Source organism: Malania oleifera, chromosome 5 (genome assembly GCF_029873635.1).
Source record: "Malania oleifera isolate guangnan ecotype guangnan chromosome 5, ASM2987363v1, whole genome shotgun sequence".
Classification (NCBI taxonomy): Eukaryota; Viridiplantae; Streptophyta; class Magnoliopsida; order Santalales; family Ximeniaceae; genus Malania; species Malania oleifera.
In genome coordinates this window covers 55,315,068-55,335,952 of record NC_080421.1, presented here as the reverse complement: position 1 = coordinate 55,335,952, position 20,885 = coordinate 55,315,068, and the positions used below count along the sequence as shown (strand labels likewise).

Below are 20,885 nucleotides of genomic sequence, written 5' to 3'. Positions count from 1 at the left end.
GCTGATTCATATCTAGATATGCTATATTGAGAGAGCACTCAACTCCACAATAATAGCTATAATCCCAAATTTATCATCAAGCCTAGGAGTGAAAGTGAATCAAGTCAGCTTCTAAGCTACTCAAACCCATCTCGCTCTGTAGCTTGACTCAACTCGACTCATTCAAGTTCATGTCAGGCTCAATCTACTCAAAGTAGCTTGATGAGTCAATTTCAAGTTCTGCAATACTACTTTGTGAACCCAATCAAGCTTTTGTTATTTTATCATTTTTATATTTTGTAAGTGGTACATTATATTCACACATATATTTAATACTATCTGTTATATATATTATACTAATATTTAATATTATTCTAAAACGGAATCAAGTTATTGAGCAGGGTTCAAGTTCTAAGAACTTGGAGTTGAGTTGACCTCGAGTTCAAAAATTATAAGATCGATTGAGTTCAAAAAGAACCAGAACATTAAAATTTCCAAGTCAAACCAAGTTCAAGTATCCACCATGTCGACTTGATTCACAAAAACCTTAAAAATCTGAAAAAGACAGCATTAGCTAATTGTAGATGGAAATGCGTCCTCAGACCCCTGCCCTGATCCCCTTACACTAAATTCACATCCAGCCCTCTACAAATCATCCAACTCAAAGCACAAGCATCATGAATAGAAACAAAGACCACGTACACGATTCCTCATACTCTCTTATTTCTTTGAAAAAATGTCCTGTTACTTTTCAGTATGTTTAGAGGGAAAGAAAAAAAGATTCGCTAGTGAATGTAGACTATTAACCACCTAAAAAATGAATCATGCACAAGCCAAAAGCATTAAAATTTAGAGCAAGTAGAAGATTACTAAACCACCCTTGAATCAACACCTTGCTAGTATTAAGCTTACCCAGAAACATTTTTGTTCAACTCAAGACAATATGATGAGGATGATGATGATTAATAATAATGATAAGATATGACAATAATAACAATAACAACAACAATAATAACATAGATGGACTGGAGGTCTGAGATATCCAGATATTTGCAGAGCAGGGAGTTGATGATCAGTAGAAGTCTTGAGAGGCATGCCTGGGGAAGTGTATATCAATGCAGACTGTAGCAGGGAGCAGGAAGTTGATGGCAGGGCACTCAATAAGGCAACCATTGAAATGGAACCGGAGGGGTTAAATCCATTGACTTGTACTAGTCATGAATCCCAAATTCCTGATACTGAAGTGGATGATAATCAGGGCAAGCCATCCAATCAATTAAAGAACAGATTAAAAGGTTTCTGGAAATTTTCAGGCATTTCTATAGAACTTCTAGAGAATTCTGAAAGATGGAGGGGCAACAACCATGGAGACAAAAGCAAATACAGAAACCCTCCAAGTATGAGATGATACTGGTTTGCTTTGTAAATTGCAAAACAAGGGGGGAGGGGGGAAGAGAGACAGCTAGAATGCTCAGGTGTGAGCAGAGAGGCACTGATATTGAAAGTGAGATATTGACATGCAAAATTATTTCATGGAATGAGAGATATCTGCAGACTCTAACAAGAGGATGCTGGTGGAAGACTTCCTTAGAAGATAGACTCCTCATTTGGTGTGCCTCCAAGAAATTACAATATAGAACCTTAAGTGAGTTCACTCGGTCAGTTTGAAGGGGAAAAACAGTGGATTGAGTTCTTATTACAACCCACGGTACTTAATAGGATTCTTATGTTGTGGGATGGCAAGGGTATGAGCAAGTTGGAATCCAGTTGGGGTAAAAAAGGCAAATGGATCTTTTCAAGTGTCTATGGCCCAACTGAAGATAGGGAAAATGGGCAAGTATGGGTTCATCAACCAGGGGTAAACAACAGATGGAATCAACCATGGTGCGTTGGAGGGGATTTCAACACGATCAAATTCCAAAATGAGAGAATTGGGTGTAGAAGAACATTGGCAGCCATAAGACAGTCCTCACAATTTACTGAAGAGCTCAATCTGCATGATTCCTCTCTGCAAGGAAGAAATGTCACTTGGTTGAACAACAGAGAGGTGGTTGTTCTTTGCAGAACTGATAGGTTCTACTTCTAGTGACCGGGAGATATTCCAGATATGCTCCAGAATTACCTGCAAAAAATCACTTCAGACCATTCTTCAACCATGCTGTATCATGGAAGCTAGGTGCAGAGCAAATGTCCTTTTCTTTCAGAAATCTCTGCCTTAAAGAAGACGGATTTGTGGGTATCCGTCCCCCCCTCCCAAAAAAAACAAAAAAAAACCTGTTGGAAATAGTTTTCAGTGGAAGGCACCCCAAGCGGTGGCTGTTTGGCAAAGAAACTGATGGTCCTTAAAAGAGAACTCAAGATATGGAATAAGTGTTCAGGAGAGTAGGGGTCACTTGCCCAGCTGCAAAGTGGAATTTAAAGTTTTCATGAGGGAGAGAAATCTATCAGAGGAATAAAAAGATTACAACAGGGACGGTCTTAAGGGTGAAAAAAACCAATCTTATTATCAAAGAAAAAAAAATTTGGGCCAATCTCTAGAGCTTTATGGTGAGGGGGGCAATAAAGCTAGGTTTTTTTTTTAAAATTTTAGATTTATATGCATTGGAGGATGAACTACATCAAAAGCATTACCATTGAGGGGGTGCACTAGCATGAAGAGAAAAAAGTTTTGAATCAATATGTGGAATTTTGCGAAACTCCATACACAGAATCAGTTGAAACAAGACTCTCGTTGGATGACTTTGATCTCACATGCTCACTATTATCATCAGTGAGGAGAGATCTTGGTTTGAGCCTTTTATAAAGGAGGAAGTAGTGTTAGCTTTGAAATCTAAAGGAGTAATTATGGCAACCTTTCAGCATCTGCGTGATCAAGGTAAAATAAGAACGTCTCAGAAAACTTCAATTATCTTGATGCGCAAGGGCATCACCATGGATATCCAAGATCTTAGACCAATTAGCCTTAGTGTTGTGGTGATTGCTTAGGCACTTGCTCTGAGGCTGAAAGATATCTTGGGAAGTGCGTCTAACAATCATAACGCTTTTATCCCAGGAATAAATTTGGAATGCGCTCCTTGTGGCAAATGAATGCATTGATTCTCAGTCTCAGAGGGCTGAACCTGTTTCCAGCACTTTACAATTCATCATTTTTCATGTAGGAAAGAATGGGTTAGGAATGTTCTTGGCCAACAGGAATTTGGAGTGGTGTGGAATCTGAATTTTAGAAGAGATTCAAGATTAGTACCTTCAAGGGGTAAAGAATTCACTAGCCAAATTCTATAGCATCAGAATTAAACATAATGGAAGCAGTTGGTTGATGGTTGAGTTCCTTATTCAATGAAGGGATGAGTTGGCAGCTTGGGCTTTCAACCAAAGAGAAACCTCAAACCCTATTGTCATAATTCATCTATTGTATGTTTTTATTTATTTATTTTAGTATTTCAGATTTTGGATCATAACATTTTTGTATTTTGGAAAGCTTTCTCCCTTATTACCCTTGCATTTTTTTGTTTGTTTTTTTTTTTTTTGGGGGGGGGGGGGGGGAAGAAACAGGAAAGCTTTTGACGGATCAGGATTAGTAAAGACCATTGGATAGTAATGTAACGAGCTCGCACAATGGGTTGTTTTTGAATGATTCTCCTGTAATTCTTGACTCTTTTTTACACCCTACAATGAGGATTATCTTTTTGTCTTTGTACCTAGGTGGCATCCCCTTGATGCCCTTTAACGAAGTTTCTTTACTGATCAAAAAACCAAAAAATATCATGTTGATTTATTGCGTTTGGACCGCTGTTGTCAGTATCCAGTTCTCGATTCCAATCATACAATTAAATTTGTTTCACTAGCATACTAGTTTAAAAATTAATTCTTTAGCAACTGAGTTATTCAGCCACTGTGAATGTCCTTTTGGCAGTGATTGGTCCTGCTAGGCCAATGGAATTCACTACTGTGAGAATTTTCTATTTTATAGGTTCCATTCCCACAAGAAATAGGAGTCTTCCAATAGTTATATAGTTCAGCATATCTCTAGTTGAACACAAAACAAGTTTTGGTGTAAATTTTCCGTGCACCAAAAAAAAAAAAACAAAAGAGCAAAGCTCTCCACTTGTCAGGCAAAGATATTTTTCTCAAGTATTTGCCAAAACTCAAAGCTAAGTCAGCATAAAAGATCAGTAGAAACAGCATGAACCTTAAATATATTATCATTGTGCTGTTGCTATATGCACCAAATAGTTGCAAACAAATAAATAAATGGCCTAGCAAAAAACAAATAAATAAATAAATAAAGGACCCCAAAAAAAAAAGGAACATAGAGACGCACAAAATGAAAACAAAAGGAAGAAAACAAAACAAACCTCATTTCCAAAGAGATTTCCCCAACTTAGCACCACCAAACCTCTAAAAGAATGAAGAAGCAAGCTCTCTAAAGAAGGAAAAACCTACTGCTCCCCAAATCCATCAAGCTATTCCAAATTCCTTAAGAATATATACAATGCAACAACAAATGTTAGTTGAACTCACCACTCTGATAGCACAGCTCATAAATCCAAAAAGAAAGTGCTTTGTTTGGCCTTCTCCTCTGTTAAAGTTATTAGTATTCAACCATTAATCTTTTCAGGGACTGCAGTCCAAATAGAAGCCTTAATTTTGGAAGGACCCCTACCTCTCCAAAAGAAAAAGTCCAACCGCAAAGGAAGAAAAATAAGAATATAGATCAAAAGAACAAAAAAAGTTTACCAGAGTTCCAAAGAAATTTGAAACACATCTCCTATAACTCCCAACAAGAGGCCAAAAAGAATCGAGGATATTCAACAAGCAGATAAGATAAGCCATCTCCCTCTCATTCAAATTCCTAGTAAAATGAAAACTCCAAGAACCCATACCCAGCTAATCAATGGAAAACCAAAAGAGTGACAAAGATTAGACACTTAAAAAAAGCTGGGAAATAAGAAAGGAGCTTCATCAATCCAAAGGTCCTCCAAAAAAGACAAACCTACTTCACGAACACCTCTAAATCTTGTCTTGCATGGGGGCCAGGGTGGGATATGTGAAATCTAAGACAAATTTCCAAGGGCTAAATGGTTTATCAACACCTGCATACTTTACAAAAGGAATAAGGCTCTCAAAGGAATCATTATAACCATTCCACACTAAAGAGAAGACCTTGGACACCAAATTCCCCAAGCCCAAGTCTCCCATGAATTGAGCTCACAAACCACATCCCAACTAATAAGGTGATCTCTCTTACAAGTGCCTCTACCCAGACCCATTGGAAAAAAAAAAAACCCAACTTTTCTATCATGTGAGTTACCGCAGAAGAATACTATAAAAGAGACAGACCTGTATACGAGTTATTGACCTCCTAAAATAAAAGAAGCACCTCTTGAGAGAAACCCTGTATATGTGAGAGACTAATAGCTCCTCCTCCTCCCCTTCCCCCAGCGCCCCCAAAAAAACCAAAACAAAACAAAACAAAAATACTGAAGCATAACAAAGAGAATAATGGTAATCCCAGTCATTCAAATTAATTTTTAACCCCAAAACCTTTTCAAAAGTTTCAAGAGTTGTCAAAAAATGGGTAAAGGTGCACATATCATTGAGGAAAAAAAAATTATCATTGTCGAAGAAATAGTTTTCTACTACAAGCTGCAACTAAGAAATGGAAATATTATCAGGTCCTCCAGCTATACCACTACTAATCATCCTACTCAACTCATCAAACAAGAGTGAAAAGAGAAGTTAACAAAGGATCCCTTGTCTAATGCCCCTAGTAGCATTAAACCATGACTTCACAGCATAGTTACCAGAAAACACTAACATCCTAGCGAACCACATATTGGTACAAATGTTCGAAAACATGGTACATTTTGGTTCCAGAATGCTAAATCTTTAGTTATTTTTCACGTTACTTTTTTATTAGGTAAAAATGGGGAATCATCACATTTTAATTTTATTTCTGTCATTATTAATCTATTCCACATCAGAAAATCTCTTCTAGATTTAGAAACAGCTCAACATCCTCTCCAAAATATACAAGTGTCATTACACTTTTTCCACCAATATATCTAATTGAGTATACCCCTAGCGTTTGACATTTTAGAGCATGTGCCATACCGAGATCAAATTCCCGTTCCACGAACCAAAACGTTCCACATTCTAGGTAACATTGCTTCACAATAATGTGAACAACAAAGAGGCAACCACTAATACACTTCCTCCACCTACACCATGGCAAAGCCTCCCATATCATTGAGGAAAACGAGTATCATCCATATGCTGCAAGTGAGAAACAGAATTATAATCAGAATTCATCCTGAAATCTTTCCGTAAGCCTCCAGCTACAACAATACTAATCATCCTAGTGAAAAGCGAATAAAACAAAGAAAAACTTGCCTTGTGCCCCAGCATCTTAGAGTTTAAGCCATGACTTAGTCACCCCATTCACAATAACAGGCACAAGAAGACAACCACTAATCCACTTCCTCCCCACCTATTCCCAAACCCCTTCCTCTCCAAGACCCAAAAATAATAAAAATAAAATAAAATAAAATAAGCTCCATTTATCCCTTTTGGCCAGAAAATTGACCTTAAAGCTTCAATAAAAGCTCCCTGTCTACCTAATTAAAGCCGCATGGATGAAGACAGAACATTCTTTCTCTTTCAAACTCAAATCATTTCCAAAAATTTACCCATAGAAGTAGATCTGACCGCCACCCATTAACAGAACCACTCAAACCCCTTCCTTCAAAACAAAGTGCTTGAATCAAACAAAATTTAAAGACCATCACAGATCAATCTAGCTTCCAATAACACCACCAGTCCAACAATTTGAAAGCCATTTCTCCTCACTAGACATACAAAACCCCAGTCACCTATATTTTCTAATCTCATATCCAAGGTCTTCATTTAATCTGGATTATTTTTTAAATACCCTCCTGCCCTTGATGCAAACTGCAACAAACAGTTTGCATTACAGTTTGCAAGTTTGGACACCCAAAAAATTCACATGGTCCAACTGCTTTACCAACAGCTTTAGTTATATCTTTGACCATAGTGAAGAATTCCATTGATTGAAACATATTTAGACTCCAAATAAACCAAGAATTAGAATGCTTGTAAGTAATGATTTTTTATCAATAAATGTACTTACATGGCTATAAGAATTCGTCCCTGTTTGGCAACACTAAGTAAGAGCTCATAGTTCTTACCACTCGCAATAAGTATATATAAACAACAAGTGGTGTTTAGTTGGATCCCACCTATGTAGCATTGAGACTTTTCAAAGGAACCGTATCAGTGTCTGGGTTTCAGACCCCAGACCTTGTTCCAGACGCTCCTCCGTATCCAACACTTCAAAAACTGTTTTTACAGTTTTAAAATGTATTACAATTTTAAAGTGTATTTTTAATGTTGAGACACTTCCTCAACACCTAAACACTTCTCTCATACTTTTTCAACAATACTTCAGCGAAAAAAATGACATTTTCCAATACAACTTCATTTTAGCTTATTCATGAAAACCAACAAATATGTTAGTTTTCAATATATATATATATAGCAGTGTTTCGAAAGGCGCTTTTGAGGCGCGCCTGCATTTTGGGACAAAAACACCTCAAGGCGTATGTGTAAACACGTAAATCCAAGAAAGCATTCGCCTCGGCCAACAAAGCGTACGCCTCAGCCAAAAAACCACACTTTTTTACGCCACATAAGCCATGCGTACGCCTTTCGGTCTCCCACGAAGCTTCTTCCCCTCTGCTCTGTCGTCGAAGCCTGACGAAGCCTTCACTCTCTCTTCGAAGCCTGAACGAAGCTCGACAAAGCCTCTGCTCTCTCTTTCGAAGCTCGGCAAACCCTCTGCTCTCTCTTTTGAAGCCTGGACGAAGCTCGAAGAAGCCTCTGCTCTTTCTCCCTCGAAGCCTCTCACATCTGCTCTCTCTCTCTCTCTCTCGAAGCCTCTGCTATCTCTCTCTCTCTCTTAGCATCTGCTCTCTCTCTTTTGAAGTCTCACGTGTCTGAGTTCTTTATTCGTCTCTCAAATTTTTGTTTCATATTTTAATTCTTTAAATTAAATCTTGCTGCACCTGCTAAAATGTCTGAAGCAGATTCAAGGGGCAGGAAAAAAAAGATTTTGTTTGGAAATAGTACATACATAAAAAAAATTCTCCATTATTCTAACATTTTTCTCATTTTAATATTATATATATAATTTTTTATACGCCTCAACGCCTTGAGGCTGTCGAGTTGTCGATAGTGTCAACAGTTACAATAAAAGTAATGCTTTGAGAATTTTTATAAAATTATTAAAAAAAGTTTTGGCTTTTTAATATGGAGTGTTATATAAACATTAAAAAATTAACATTTCTCAAAATAAATTAATATATAACTATTAGTTAGTGTTGTCAGTCCCACATCATGTCCTATAATTTCAGGATTTGTTATGTTCCTACTTCCTGTGTCCATGGTTGTGCCCATGCTTCATGGTATCTAGCATAATTACTTGTCAAAACCCATTTATTTGAGAGCTTTTCCAGAACTAAACAAAGAAGATTTTACCCATTTTAAATGGGGAACAATGCTAGCCTTCTGTTACCACATGTAAGAATCCTGCCATTTGTACATGAGGTTTATAAGTGAGTTCTTTAAAAAATAAAAATTGCAATAAAGGTGATTGCGAACAATTTGCTTATAAAACTCTACGTAAATGAGCTTGTTAAACGTAGAGTTTGTTTTGTATGAATTGCAAATGTAGTATGGGTCATTTTGATATTTTTGTAAACAACCCGAATACCTTTTTTTATCATGGCCTACTGTTCCCTTTGTGGAGTTCCATGCATTGATTCAAATAGCAAAAGCATGTTTTCTCTACAAAAAATGGAAATTGTCTTTCTTTTGATTAAAAAAAAGGGAAAAAGAAAATAAGATAAAAGATATTTTCTCAAGAACCAAAACAATATACAATAGAATAGGATGAGGAAGGGTGCCCTCTAGGAACAATGAGCAACAACTAAAAGTATTACAATAGAGCTACCATCCAATCCCTTTGAAGATAGGACCATTGGACAACCAAATGAATGAGCCCAAAAAGAAGCCAAGAAAGCCACTCTATACCATAATAAACGACGACATGTTGTCAGACCCTTAAAAGTGCTCTTGCTGAGGGAGGACATCAATTGACGTTAGAAAGTGAGGGTGAAATAAGTTTAGGAGGGGGATTCCAATTCCATCTTTTTCCCATAGGATAGCATGCAGGGGGACGAAAGATTTTATCAAGAAGTTGGGGTTAGATTCAGGGAATTGGAGTTGAGAAACTAATTTTTGCAAACAAGCTGAAGAAATAAAATAAAATAAAATAAAAGAAAGGGTATTTGAGCTGAGCAAAGATAAGGCTCCTAGTCCCAATGGTTTCTTTGTGGCCTTTTTCTTTAGGAGAATTGAGAGTCTTGCAAGAAGACATCTCAAGGTTACTCAAGGTACTCATGGTGTTTCATCATAACTGGATAGTGCATAAAATTGTGAATTCTACCTTCTTAGCTCTAATCCCCAAGAAGGAGAGATCTTTGCAAGTGAGGGACTTCAAACCGATTATTCTTGTCACCAGTCTCTACAAGATTCTCTCCAAGGTCTTAAATTAAAGCATGGAGAGGTTTTGGCAGATACAATTACCATGGTGCAGTTGATACAAACAAATTTTAAATGTCATACAAGTGACTAATGAGGGGGTTGAGGATGTGAGGAGCAGGGATGCTTTTATTTAAACTAGATTTCAAGAAAGCCTATGATATGGTAAATTGGGGCTTCTTGGATAAGGTGATGTGGAGAAAGTGAATCAAAGGTTGCTTGAGTTCAACCAATTGATCAATTATTGTCAATGGTCAACCTAACGAATGGTTTAGAGCTTCTCAGGGGCTTAGGCAAGGGGATCCGTTGTGTCCATTTTTGTTTACCCCAGTGGTGGATACCTTGAGTAGGATGCTCATGTGTGCTCATGACTTGGGGTGATCAAATGCCTTTGTCTGGTACGTGGGGAGGAAGTGGAGGTGTCTCATGATGACACCATGCTGTTTCTTGAGGACAATGTTTCTAAAGTTCCACGTGGCTATTATCTTGCTAAAAAATCTTTAAGAAGATCTCAAGTTTCAAGATCAACTTTTCCACAAGTGGATGGCTGGTATAACTTTGGGCATTAGGGATTTATAGAGTTTTAAAACCTATGCAGGTTTTTTTTCTCTTGTGAAGCCATTTTTATCTTGGTCTCCCTCTTGGGGGCAATCCAAATTCCCCAAGACCCTGTGATTGAGAGGATGGGTAAAATATCGGAGGGATAGAAAAGGGCATAATTGTCTCTTTAGCATTGTGTCACACTCATATTAGTCCCTAAATTTCCAACATTCTTACTTATTTCCTTTCTCTTTTCAGAGTGCCCTTGAATGTAGTAGAGCCTCTAGAGAGGCTAATGCCCAACTTCCTAGCTTCCTATGGTTGGGTTCTTGTGAGAGTAAGAGATATAATCGAGTTGGGAGGTTATTAGAAGACCCAAATCATATAGGGAATTGGAGTTTGACAACATGGTATCCAAAAGCATCTCCTAAATTGGTAAATGGTTGTCAAGGTTTCGTATGGTAGTGAAATCCTATGGCGCAAGGTGATTAAAGAAAATATGTGCTCCATTGAAATGGGTGGGAGGTCAAGGAAGTGTATTATTTTCACTTTAGGAGACTCTTGAATGATTGGGAGAAGGAGGAATTATCCTCCTTGTTAGTATTGTTGAATAATTGCAAAGTCTCGTTGGAAGTTGATAGCCGTACTGGGTCTTAGGTTCCCTCGGGGTTTTATTCCTACAAATGTTGAAGTCCCGTCAATGGATACGAGTAGGTAAAGCCATGAGCAAGCTTTATCTAAATCTGCTAACTCCTAGCTTTTGTTCCTAGCCATTATTGCCTCCAGGGAAAAGACCTATAGTCACATAAGCGAAAGATTTGTTCTAGACTAGCTCAAGTTTTTCTTTTCTTCTCAATAAAACTATCTGAAAGGCCAAAGTCCACCCTAAAATCAAAGCTTTCTTTGGCTGTCTGTGCTTAATAGGATCAACACCAATAACTGTTGCAAATTAGAAGACCATTACAAGCTCTCTCTCTAAAAGTATGTGTGCTTTGTTTTAATTGCTTTAAAAAGAGTTCTGCATCTTTTCTTACATTGTGATTTCGCCTGAAGGATTTGGAACAAGCTATTTAATTATTGGGAGAATGCTGGGATTATCCAAGACAGTAAAGGAGTTTTTGGTAATTCTTTTTTGTTGGTTTTGGCAGGAAAAAGGAGGGTACAAGTTATGGATTTTACCTTATTTGTTGTATATTGGGGTTTGTGGATGGAACGAAACCCACACATTTTTTCAAGGAAGAAGACACTTTTTTTCTACTATAGGTGAAGATTCACCATTTGGCTTCTCTTTGGTGTGTGGATAATGGGAACTTCAGGGGGGTGCACTTTTCAAATATTCAGCATGGGGCCATGCTAATTATTTCGAGTTGTTTCTAGTGTCCTTTTTGGTTTTCATTTTAAATTCTTTTGGAGTAACCCTGAGTTTTGAAAGGAGATGGCTTATTCTCTTGCTTGTACATTCCTACTCTATCAATGAAATTCTTTTGTTATCAAAAAAAAATCAAAAAAGCATATTATTTCTCATGCATGCCCCTAATATTCGTGTCCCGGGTAGCGAGTCAATATTTTCCTCTCACCTGCTTCAACGTGCGAAATAGCAATGGGGTTCATTCTTGGGAGGATGTTTGGGTGGGTGAGGACTCTTCTAAGATGACGGTGTCTTGTTTGTTTAAGGTTTCTTCTCTCCACAATGCACCTATCAACTTATTTTTATCTTCTAGAGGGGCTCTCTATCATGGGACTTCCATTTTTTAGGAATCTCAATGAAAGAGAGGTTGATGAGCTTACCACCTTGCTTTTTGCACTAGGACTACTTTGTTCCTTCCAAGAGTAGGGTGGGGTCAGCTATATAAATCATTTTCCGTCAATTTATGCGATCATCGACCATTTCTTTTGACAGATTCAAGGATATTAAATCCTTACTATCTTCTTCCAAGTTATTTTAGGTCTACCCCTACCCCCTTTTAATCCCCCCCCCCCCCCCCCCAAAAAAAAAAAAAACAGTAACTAACTCACTCTTCATTACTGGTGCACTATGTGACCTATGTTGCAAGTGTCCATACCATCTGAGTCATCCCTCCCTTATCTTATCTTCTATAAGAGCTACACCTAACTTACCATGAATATGTTCATTCCTTAATTTATCTTTCAATGTTATACCACTCATCCATCTAAGCATTCTTATCTCGACAACTTTTACTTTTTGGATATTATGTTTCTTCGTCGCCCAACATTCCGATCCATATAGCATAGCTGGTCTTAAAGCTATCCTATAAAACTTCCCTTTTAATTTTAAGGGTATTCTACGATCACAGAGCACACTTGAAGCACTTCTCCATTTTACCCAACCTACTTTAACTCTATGCATTACATCATCTTCAATTTCTCCTTCAGCTTGCATAATAGATCCAAGGTATCGAAATCTACAAATGTTATTTATTTCTTCATCATCAAGTTTAACTTTGTCTTCAATATTCCTCCTATCATTACTAAAATTACATTTCATATATTTTGTCTTATTTTTACTTATCCTAAAGCTTTTAGATTCCAAAGCTTCTCTCCATAATTCTAACTCAGTCTCTACTCCGTCCCTAATTTCATCAATTAATACAATATCATCTGCAAATAACATACACCATGGAACCTCCTTTTGAATACTCTTAGTCAGTCGGTCAATCACTAAAGCAAAAAGATAAAAACTCAAAGCAGATCCTTGATGTACACCTATGGTGATTGATTCTCTAGTTTCTCCATTTATGGTCCTTACACTAGTCATTACTCCATCATACATATCCTTAATGACATCACTACATACACCCTTTTTTTCTAAAACCCACCATAGATCATATGCTTTCTCAAGGTCAATAAATATCATATGCAAGTCCCTCTTCCTTTCCCTAAACTTTTCCATTAATCTTCTTAAAAGATATATAGCTTCTATGGTAGATCTCACAGACATAAAACCAAGTTGATTTTCTGAGACCCTCGTTTCAAACCTTAATCTTTGTTCAACTAACCTTTCCCATAGTTTCATCGTATGACTCATAAGTTTAATTTCACGATAGTTATTACAATTTTGAATATCTCCTTTATTTTTTTATATAGGTATTAAAGTGTTTTTCCTTCATTTATCTGGCATTTTCTTAGTTCTTATAATTGTATTAAATAAATTTGTTAACCATATAATTTCATTATCACCTAAGCATTTCCAAACTTCAATTGGGATGTTATCTGGTCCCATAGCTTTTCCATTTTTCATCTTTTTTAGTACAAACTTAACTTCATTAACTCTAATTTTGCGAATAAATCTCATATTTTTAGTCTTTTTCCTCATTTGACAATTCTAAGTTTAAACCTTCTAATTGGTTTTCATTAAACAATTTACTAAAGTAACTTCGCCATCTTTCTTTAATGTCTTTGTCCTTAACCAAGACAATATCATCCTCACTTTTTATACATTTTACATTTCCTAAGTCCTTACTCTTCCTTTCTCTAGCTCTAGCAAGTTTAAGTATATCTCTTTCCCCTTCTTTTATATCTAATATATCATACAAACTATTAAATGATTTGTATTTAGCTTTACTAACAGCCTTTTTGCATTTTTCTCGTCTCCTTATACTTTTCAAAGTTATCCCTATTTCTACATTTTTGTCACGTTTTATACCAAATTCTTTTTGTCTTTATGGCTTTTTGTACATCTTTATCCCACCACCAACTTTCTTTGCTATTCAAGAATCTTCCCCTTGATTCACCTAAAATCTCTTTTGCTATCTTTTTAATAGAGCTACCTAATACACTCCAAAGAGTATTTGTATCTATCTCATCCTCTATAGTCCAATCCCCATCTTTGATCATTTTATCTTTAAATTTTATTATATTTTCTCCTTTTAGGTTCCACCACCTAGTTCTCGTACACTAGTTAATTTTATCATTTTTCTTCCATTTTTTAATACGTATATCTAAGGGTGGTAGGCTAACTTCAGTCGAAAAAAAAAATTAGCTTGCTTATTTATACAAGTTGATCTTTCATATGCCTAGAAAGCTTAAAAGAATATAGAGGAGGCTCTTTGCAACCCACCCTTATCAATACTAGTGGACTAGGAGTCATAGCTGTAAAGGAAATGAAAGATCTTCATGGCAAATGTCTATAGAGAATTTCAGAGAAGACTAGCTGGTGGAAATCAGGTGATTGGAGTGAAATATGGTGAGACCCACAACAAATGGCCTCGAATGGCAGTAGGAATCCACATGGGTGGGTTATTGGAAACGTATAAATAAGGAGGAACAATTCTACACTAGAACCTCTTTTGAAATTAGAGATGGCCTACTTGTACTCTTTTGGCGTAATGTCTGATGTGATCCAACTCGGAAAGTCAATTACATAAACTTTTTAGGCCTGCCTCAGACAAGAATAAAGTGATTAGAATATAAAGTTATCAGAATTCGCTTAGAATGGGAGGTGTTAGGTAGAATGTGTACTTCCAAAGAAACTTCAAACAGCAAGAAGTGGAGGATTGTTTGACTCTCTCAAAGACCCTCTACAAGAGTTGAGTGAAAGAGAAGGGAGAGGACAATTCAATTTTGAATTTCTGAAGAATGGAGTATTTTCAGTTAAAGTCTACTATTCCTGGCTGGAAGGCAGAGAAGGCAAGACAAAAGACACTTTCCTGGAGGGCTGCTTTAAAAACAAAGCTCCAACTGAAGTGGCCATCTAAACTTAGGAGCAACTTGGAAAAGGATACTAACCATTGAATCTGATGAAAAGAAGAGTGTGTGCATGTAATCAACGTCTTTTGTGTAAAGAATATGGAGAAAATATATATCATTTCTTGTTCCACTATAAATGGATTAGAGTGTTGTCAAAAGTCTAGTTTATGCCACTCTTGGAGTCAGCTGGATCATTGCTAGCAAAGCTGCAGGCTTGGAAAGGCTCCAAAAACAGGAAAATGACAAAGTTCCGAGGGACTCCATCCCTCTTGCTTTGTTCTGGACCATATGGAGAGAAAGGAATCTTGAAGCCTTCAAAAGAGAGGAGCACTAACAACAAAAATCTTAAGTGGCCATGTGCTTTTTTTTTTTTCTTGCTTAATGGCACAAGCAGCAACTGTTCTGCTTCTATGTTGATTTTGCAGTCAATTTCTTTTCTACTTTCTACTAAGAAATCCTTTTAGTACTGCAGTCTCTTTTGCTAATCCAAAAATAAAGGAAAGCTCAAGACCCCTACTCACATCATAATGAAATCATGGATCCATTTTTGTTCATATAAAATTCCATTGATTGCAAAAAGATCGAATCAACTTGTATGAAATTGAAATTTTGATGATGGATTTTAACAAAAAGGGAGAAAAGAGAGTGAACAAATGAAACAAGGATAACCCCCATTGCAAGGTGCTTGTCCCAGTGTCGCGCGTGTCTGCTTTATATTCATGATCCCAATTGTATCTTTATGCATATCCATAGTGAAATTAATATTTAGCATGAGTATGACGTAAGAGGGGCTCCAGCTCCTAGAAAATTTTGCAGTGTCTGCTTAACTAAACACTTTTCAAAATACTCAAAATGGTCTTCCCGAGGAAGTTAGTTCTAGAGCAAGTGAGCTTTAGGAGAAAGTTTTTGAGCCATGGTTAATTTCAGGAAGATCACCACTTCATACAACAACAACAACAAGCCTTAAGTCCCACTAGGTGGGGTTGGGTACATGAATCCTTTTCCATCAATTCACCTGATCGAGAGCATTTTCCTCTATTAGATTAAGGGCTATTAAATCTTTCCTCACTACCTCATTCCAAGTCACATGACTTTAGAGGCTCAATATACTTGCATAGAAAACAACCAAAAAAGATTTTAAAGAAAAAGAATCATGGTGCAATGCAACTAACAAGAAATGCAACATCTGTCACAATCAAAATTTAAGATGACAATTTTTAACTAATATCAATTCCAATTATGTTTATCCAAATTAATAGAGCAGTTGATGTGCAAACTTAAGTCATACATCTTTCTTTAGAGATTTCCCAATAAAATAAAAACCTTCTCATATGGAATTATGGAAATTGTAATGGATGATTGTTTGGGCTTCACACGTTTGTAGGGGTGGCAAAACGAGCAAGCAGGCCAGGTTCAGGCGGGTCGCCAACGGGTCGGATCATAAACGAGCCAGGTTGTAAACAAGTTGAAGTTAAACGGGTCACAACCCTATAAACCCTAACCCATCCGTTTAATAAACGGGCGGTTCACAGGTTACCCGTTTTAAAACAATAATTATTTTAAAATTTAAAAGCAAAAAAATTCATCTCTCATCAGGTCTCTGAGTCTCGGACCTCTTGGTTGACGCCTGATGAGTTGAGGAAGAAGAAGAAGGGGTTTAAATCAAAATCAAGGAGAAGAAGAAGAGGTTACAACAGTCTCAAAGAACTAAAAGGTGAAAACAATCCCAAAACCCCCCAAGACCTTGCTAGAAATCAATGGACGATGGACATGGAGAAAGCTGCCCCACTATCATTTTCCAACTTGATGGGATAAGGATCGATGCCAATTTTGCCATGGTAGTCGTGGCTGATCTGAGCGTTCTTGTTCTTGTTGCCGTCGTCAATGAGGTCCATGGCGTTCGCCTGAAGGTTCTGAATCGTGTCTTCGGCCTTCTGTAAGGGAAGGTGGAACAAACAGGGAGCAGGAGACAGCCAGAGCCGCTCGAGGAGTGTATCGCAGCAGCAGCACCAGCAAGCAGTTGGAGGCAACCAGAGCCGCGGTTCCGCATGATTCGAGTAGGCCCAATAGGATTAGACGATTAGGGATTTAGGGTTTTAGTGGGCATCTAGGTAATTTATAAGCCAAATAAATGACCCGAATCCAGCTTGACCCGTTTATAAACGAGCAGGTCACGGGTTGACCCATTTATAAACGGGTTGATTTTCATGTACCCGAACCCGTCATAACTGGGCGGGTCACAGGTGACTCGTCAAGTCATGACCCGTTTTTGCCAGGCCTACATGTTTGGTCCTAAGTAATTATATTTTATTAAAAAGTAACATATACTAAAAAAAATGCCTTGCAAATGTGTCATAAGTGTTAATTAATGGTTATCAAAATCCCAATCCAGATCATGTGATTCTACGATCATACGATCCATACTTCTTTAATCAATCCAAATCTTAAGTAGAATCTTAATAAAGTAGGATCCCAATAAGATCTTATCTAGATCATTACAATCTTAGGATCTCGATCCTACTTGCGATCCTACCAATCCTACTTTTGCAATGGAATATGGATTTTCCCTATTTAGGATTTCAAAGAAAAAGGCCCAATATATATATTTTTATTCGCCCAAACACTTTACTTTTGCATAGACACAAAATTTGGTCTAGTTGGCTCAAATGCGTCAAAATTAGGGCAACATAATGAGCATGTTCTAGGATTTGTTCAATAAAGTCAAGAGAGCAGTTGAGCATCTCTTGAAAGTTCTCTTCTTTCAAAATTGAAAGCTCTTAGAGAGCTTAGAGTTCTTGACAGACAGATCCTTGGTTGTCTATCAGTAGGCTTGGACTGCTCTTTGTTCCAACAATAGTAGAGATCAACTGAGAGCTTTGAGATCAGCAGAAAGCTTCAACAAATAGGAAATTTCACAATCAAGCTAAGAGCTTAAAGTTGCAAGCCTATAGCAGTTATGAGTTATCTTTGTAGTCCTTTTTACTTTCTTCCTCTCTTTTTTTACCTTATTATTGACAAACCAGCGATTTATCTTTTTCCCCAAAGCTGAGAGCATATAGCATCCTTTTTCCTCTTCTTTTCTTTACCACTAACAAAAATTCTTCCTTTTCCTCCTTTCTTTCCTCCTTCTCCTTCTTCTTCTTCTTCTCATGGTATGATGACAAACCACAAAAACTAAGAAATTTACATCAGTTTATTGAATTAAGATTAGCAATTTCTTCGTCCTTCTTCTCTTCATTTTTCTTTTAAATTATAACTATTAAATAAATAAGCTAGCAACAATCTACCCTTACTACCAAGTTTTAAGGATTATTTTATTGAGAGTTGTCATAAATTGCCAAATATATAAAACTTTAATTTATTTTACATTGTAAGTAGAATCTTACGATCCAAGATCCAATCCTATGATCCGACCTCGCAGACCCTCCCACGAATCTTATGTAGGATCCCGATTCTAACAACCTTGCTATTGATATTAACTAAAATGGACAAGAGCTATGTAGCCTCCACATTGCCCATTGATGACTTGATGAAGAGTACAGATGACCAAGGAAATTTGTACTATGGTCTAAATTAATGATGGTACCCACTTAAGACCTTGAGTAGTGTTTCCCAATATATAAAATAAAGATCACCCACTGCACAAGAATTCCCCACCACATCAAGGATTGAAGGAGGGCACAATGCAAACAGCCTTACCCCCACACTTGGGGATGTTGTCTTCAATCGTTTGAGGCTGTGAACTCTATGCCCTTCCCATTAGCCAAGGCTCGCCCTCAATGTTTTCTAATAGACACTTATTTTTTATTTTTATGAATCTTTCATTAATATGCCACTGATTCTGTTTTAGTTGAGTTCCCTTAAATTTAATGACTTTAAGTGTATTGTGGTAATTTCAATTTTTTCCAACGATGAAATTTAGTTTTGATACATGGGTTCTCTTAGCAATATTATGGATTATTTGTACTATCATACCTTTATATATAGCCTTTAACAGTATAGTATCTTTTGACAAGTACGAGTTTTTCTCTTGTGAAATTTCTCTGTCTTATTAGAATTAGGATTTTTCAAAAATTCAAATTATATATCTATATAGAGAATTTTTCAGTAAAGGTTTTGATCACTGTGCAATGCAGTCTATCCTTATGTGTGAAGGTATAGAATTGTGGATGCACACCCAAACTATTTTATCATCTTCTTTCTCTTGCATTTTTCTTCTTCTAGTTCTTCTTCTTCTTCTTCTTCTTCTTCTTCTTCTCCAATATAATTTCGGTTCTTTAAGGGAAATAAAAAAAAAAACCTCATTTTCTAATCTTTAGAGTCCAAACCCCTACTAACTCTAAAAAATTTTCAATTTGTAAGCCTTGAACTTCAAAATCCAACGCTTAAAATACCTGGCGCATAGAATTACCAGATTTATTAGAATTTCTGGCAATTAATTTCTTTCACACTATAAATATTTTTAATCCTATTTTCTCTCGCACCACCACTTTTTATCCCTAGAAAACCTAAATTGTGTATCCTATTCTAATCCTATTTTGCTAACCGTACTATGATTGTTTCACCCTTGCAAAACCTTAAAAAAAAATAAAAATAAAAAAAATAGCTACAAACAGCATCACTATAAGGTCATAGTGCCATCCTAAATCAAGCATCTCCTTCAAAATTTTGGAAGTGCATTGCTCTAAGATCATAGTGCTATACTAAATCAACCATCTATTAAAGAACTTTGGAAGTTGACTGAAACTGATGTTCTATCACTATAGGAAGTTACTATGAGGTTTTTTAAGATAGTAAAGTTGGTTCAGCTCCAGCCATGACTAGAAAAATTCAAGCTTCTCTTGCCACTCTGTACCTGTGCATGATAATTGGCCATTTTGTTGTTATGATTTTGGATTTCGAAAAGATAAAGAACAATAGAGCTTATGCATAGAGGATTGCATCCATGGAACTTCTCGAAGGGGACGCAGTTAGAAGTCTCTGGGACAAAAAATGTGCGGATAAGATACTCTAAATATTAGATCAAAGGAAACCCTAAAACAATCCAAACAAATTATGCAAGAACCAAAAAGAAAAATAAAATAAAGGAACATAATTTACATGAAATCACATCAATGGAACCGAGAAAGTACAATTCAAACTAAGAACTGAAAACAAGAAAAAAAATCAAGCTCAAAGCTAAAAGAAAGTTCCAAGAAAACCCGGATCTGAAAAGAACGAGGAAGCGAAAGTAGATAACAAATAAGTTAAATTAAGAGGAATTTTGAACACTTACCCGATCGACGCACAATAGAAAAATTTTCCCGATAACTCGCAAGAAAATTAGTCCATTTTCCGAGGGTGATGGGTGGCGCGGGTGCTCCAACGCAGAGAGAGAGAGAGTGAGAGAAAGAGAGAGAGAGAGGTGACGGGATTAGGAAAGGAGTTTTAACACAGTGGCTTTGTGTTTCTCTATCTGCCACTTTCTTTTTTCGCTTTTGTAGGAGCACTCCTCCCGTCTTTGCTACCGCCAGGTTACTACAAAGCGGTGCACGGCTGTTTCTACGGCGGCTACGGTGAGGGAGTTAACGGACGACTCGGGAAAAGAATAGGACAAAGTGTTGCCCTACATTATTTATTTGCTTGCGTTTGGAACGCACAACCTTAGATTGGACAAACATGATTTATGAGTTTTTTACGAAAATAATTAAATTAAAATAAAGTACATACAATTGTAGGGTATTGGTGAAATAAATGAGAAAATAAACATAATTTACTTTTCTCGCCGATTTAACCACAAATTAAAAGCCATTTTTACTTTAATTTAATTCTCTTCCGTCAAGTCAATGTCCTATCTTGTCGTTGCAAACCTAACTGACTTTTGAGAAAGTCGATTATAGTTTAATGTGATTCTCTTCCATCAAGTCAATGCTCTGTCTTGTCATGACAAATATAACTAACTTTTGGGGAGTCGACTTTTGTATAGATACCAACTTTCCAAAAGTTTGTTATGTTTTGCATACATCTACATACTCTAACTTTGTTTTGAAAATTATTTT

The 20,885-nt window shown here is 36.7% G+C and overlaps 1 protein-coding gene across 1 annotated transcript in view; it reads right to left on the bottom strand.

The window, feature by feature from the left end:
- LOC131156739 (FRIGIDA-like protein 3) overlaps positions 1 to 20,507 on the bottom strand; it is a 30,551-nt gene extending 10,044 nt beyond the window's left edge. The window contains exon 1 of the mRNA XM_058110635.1: positions 20,123 to 20,507. The gene's annotated coding sequence lies outside the window, so the exon portion shown is untranslated. The remainder of the gene's footprint in view (positions 1 to 20,122) is intronic.
- Positions 20,508 to 20,885: the final 378 nt, after the last annotated feature.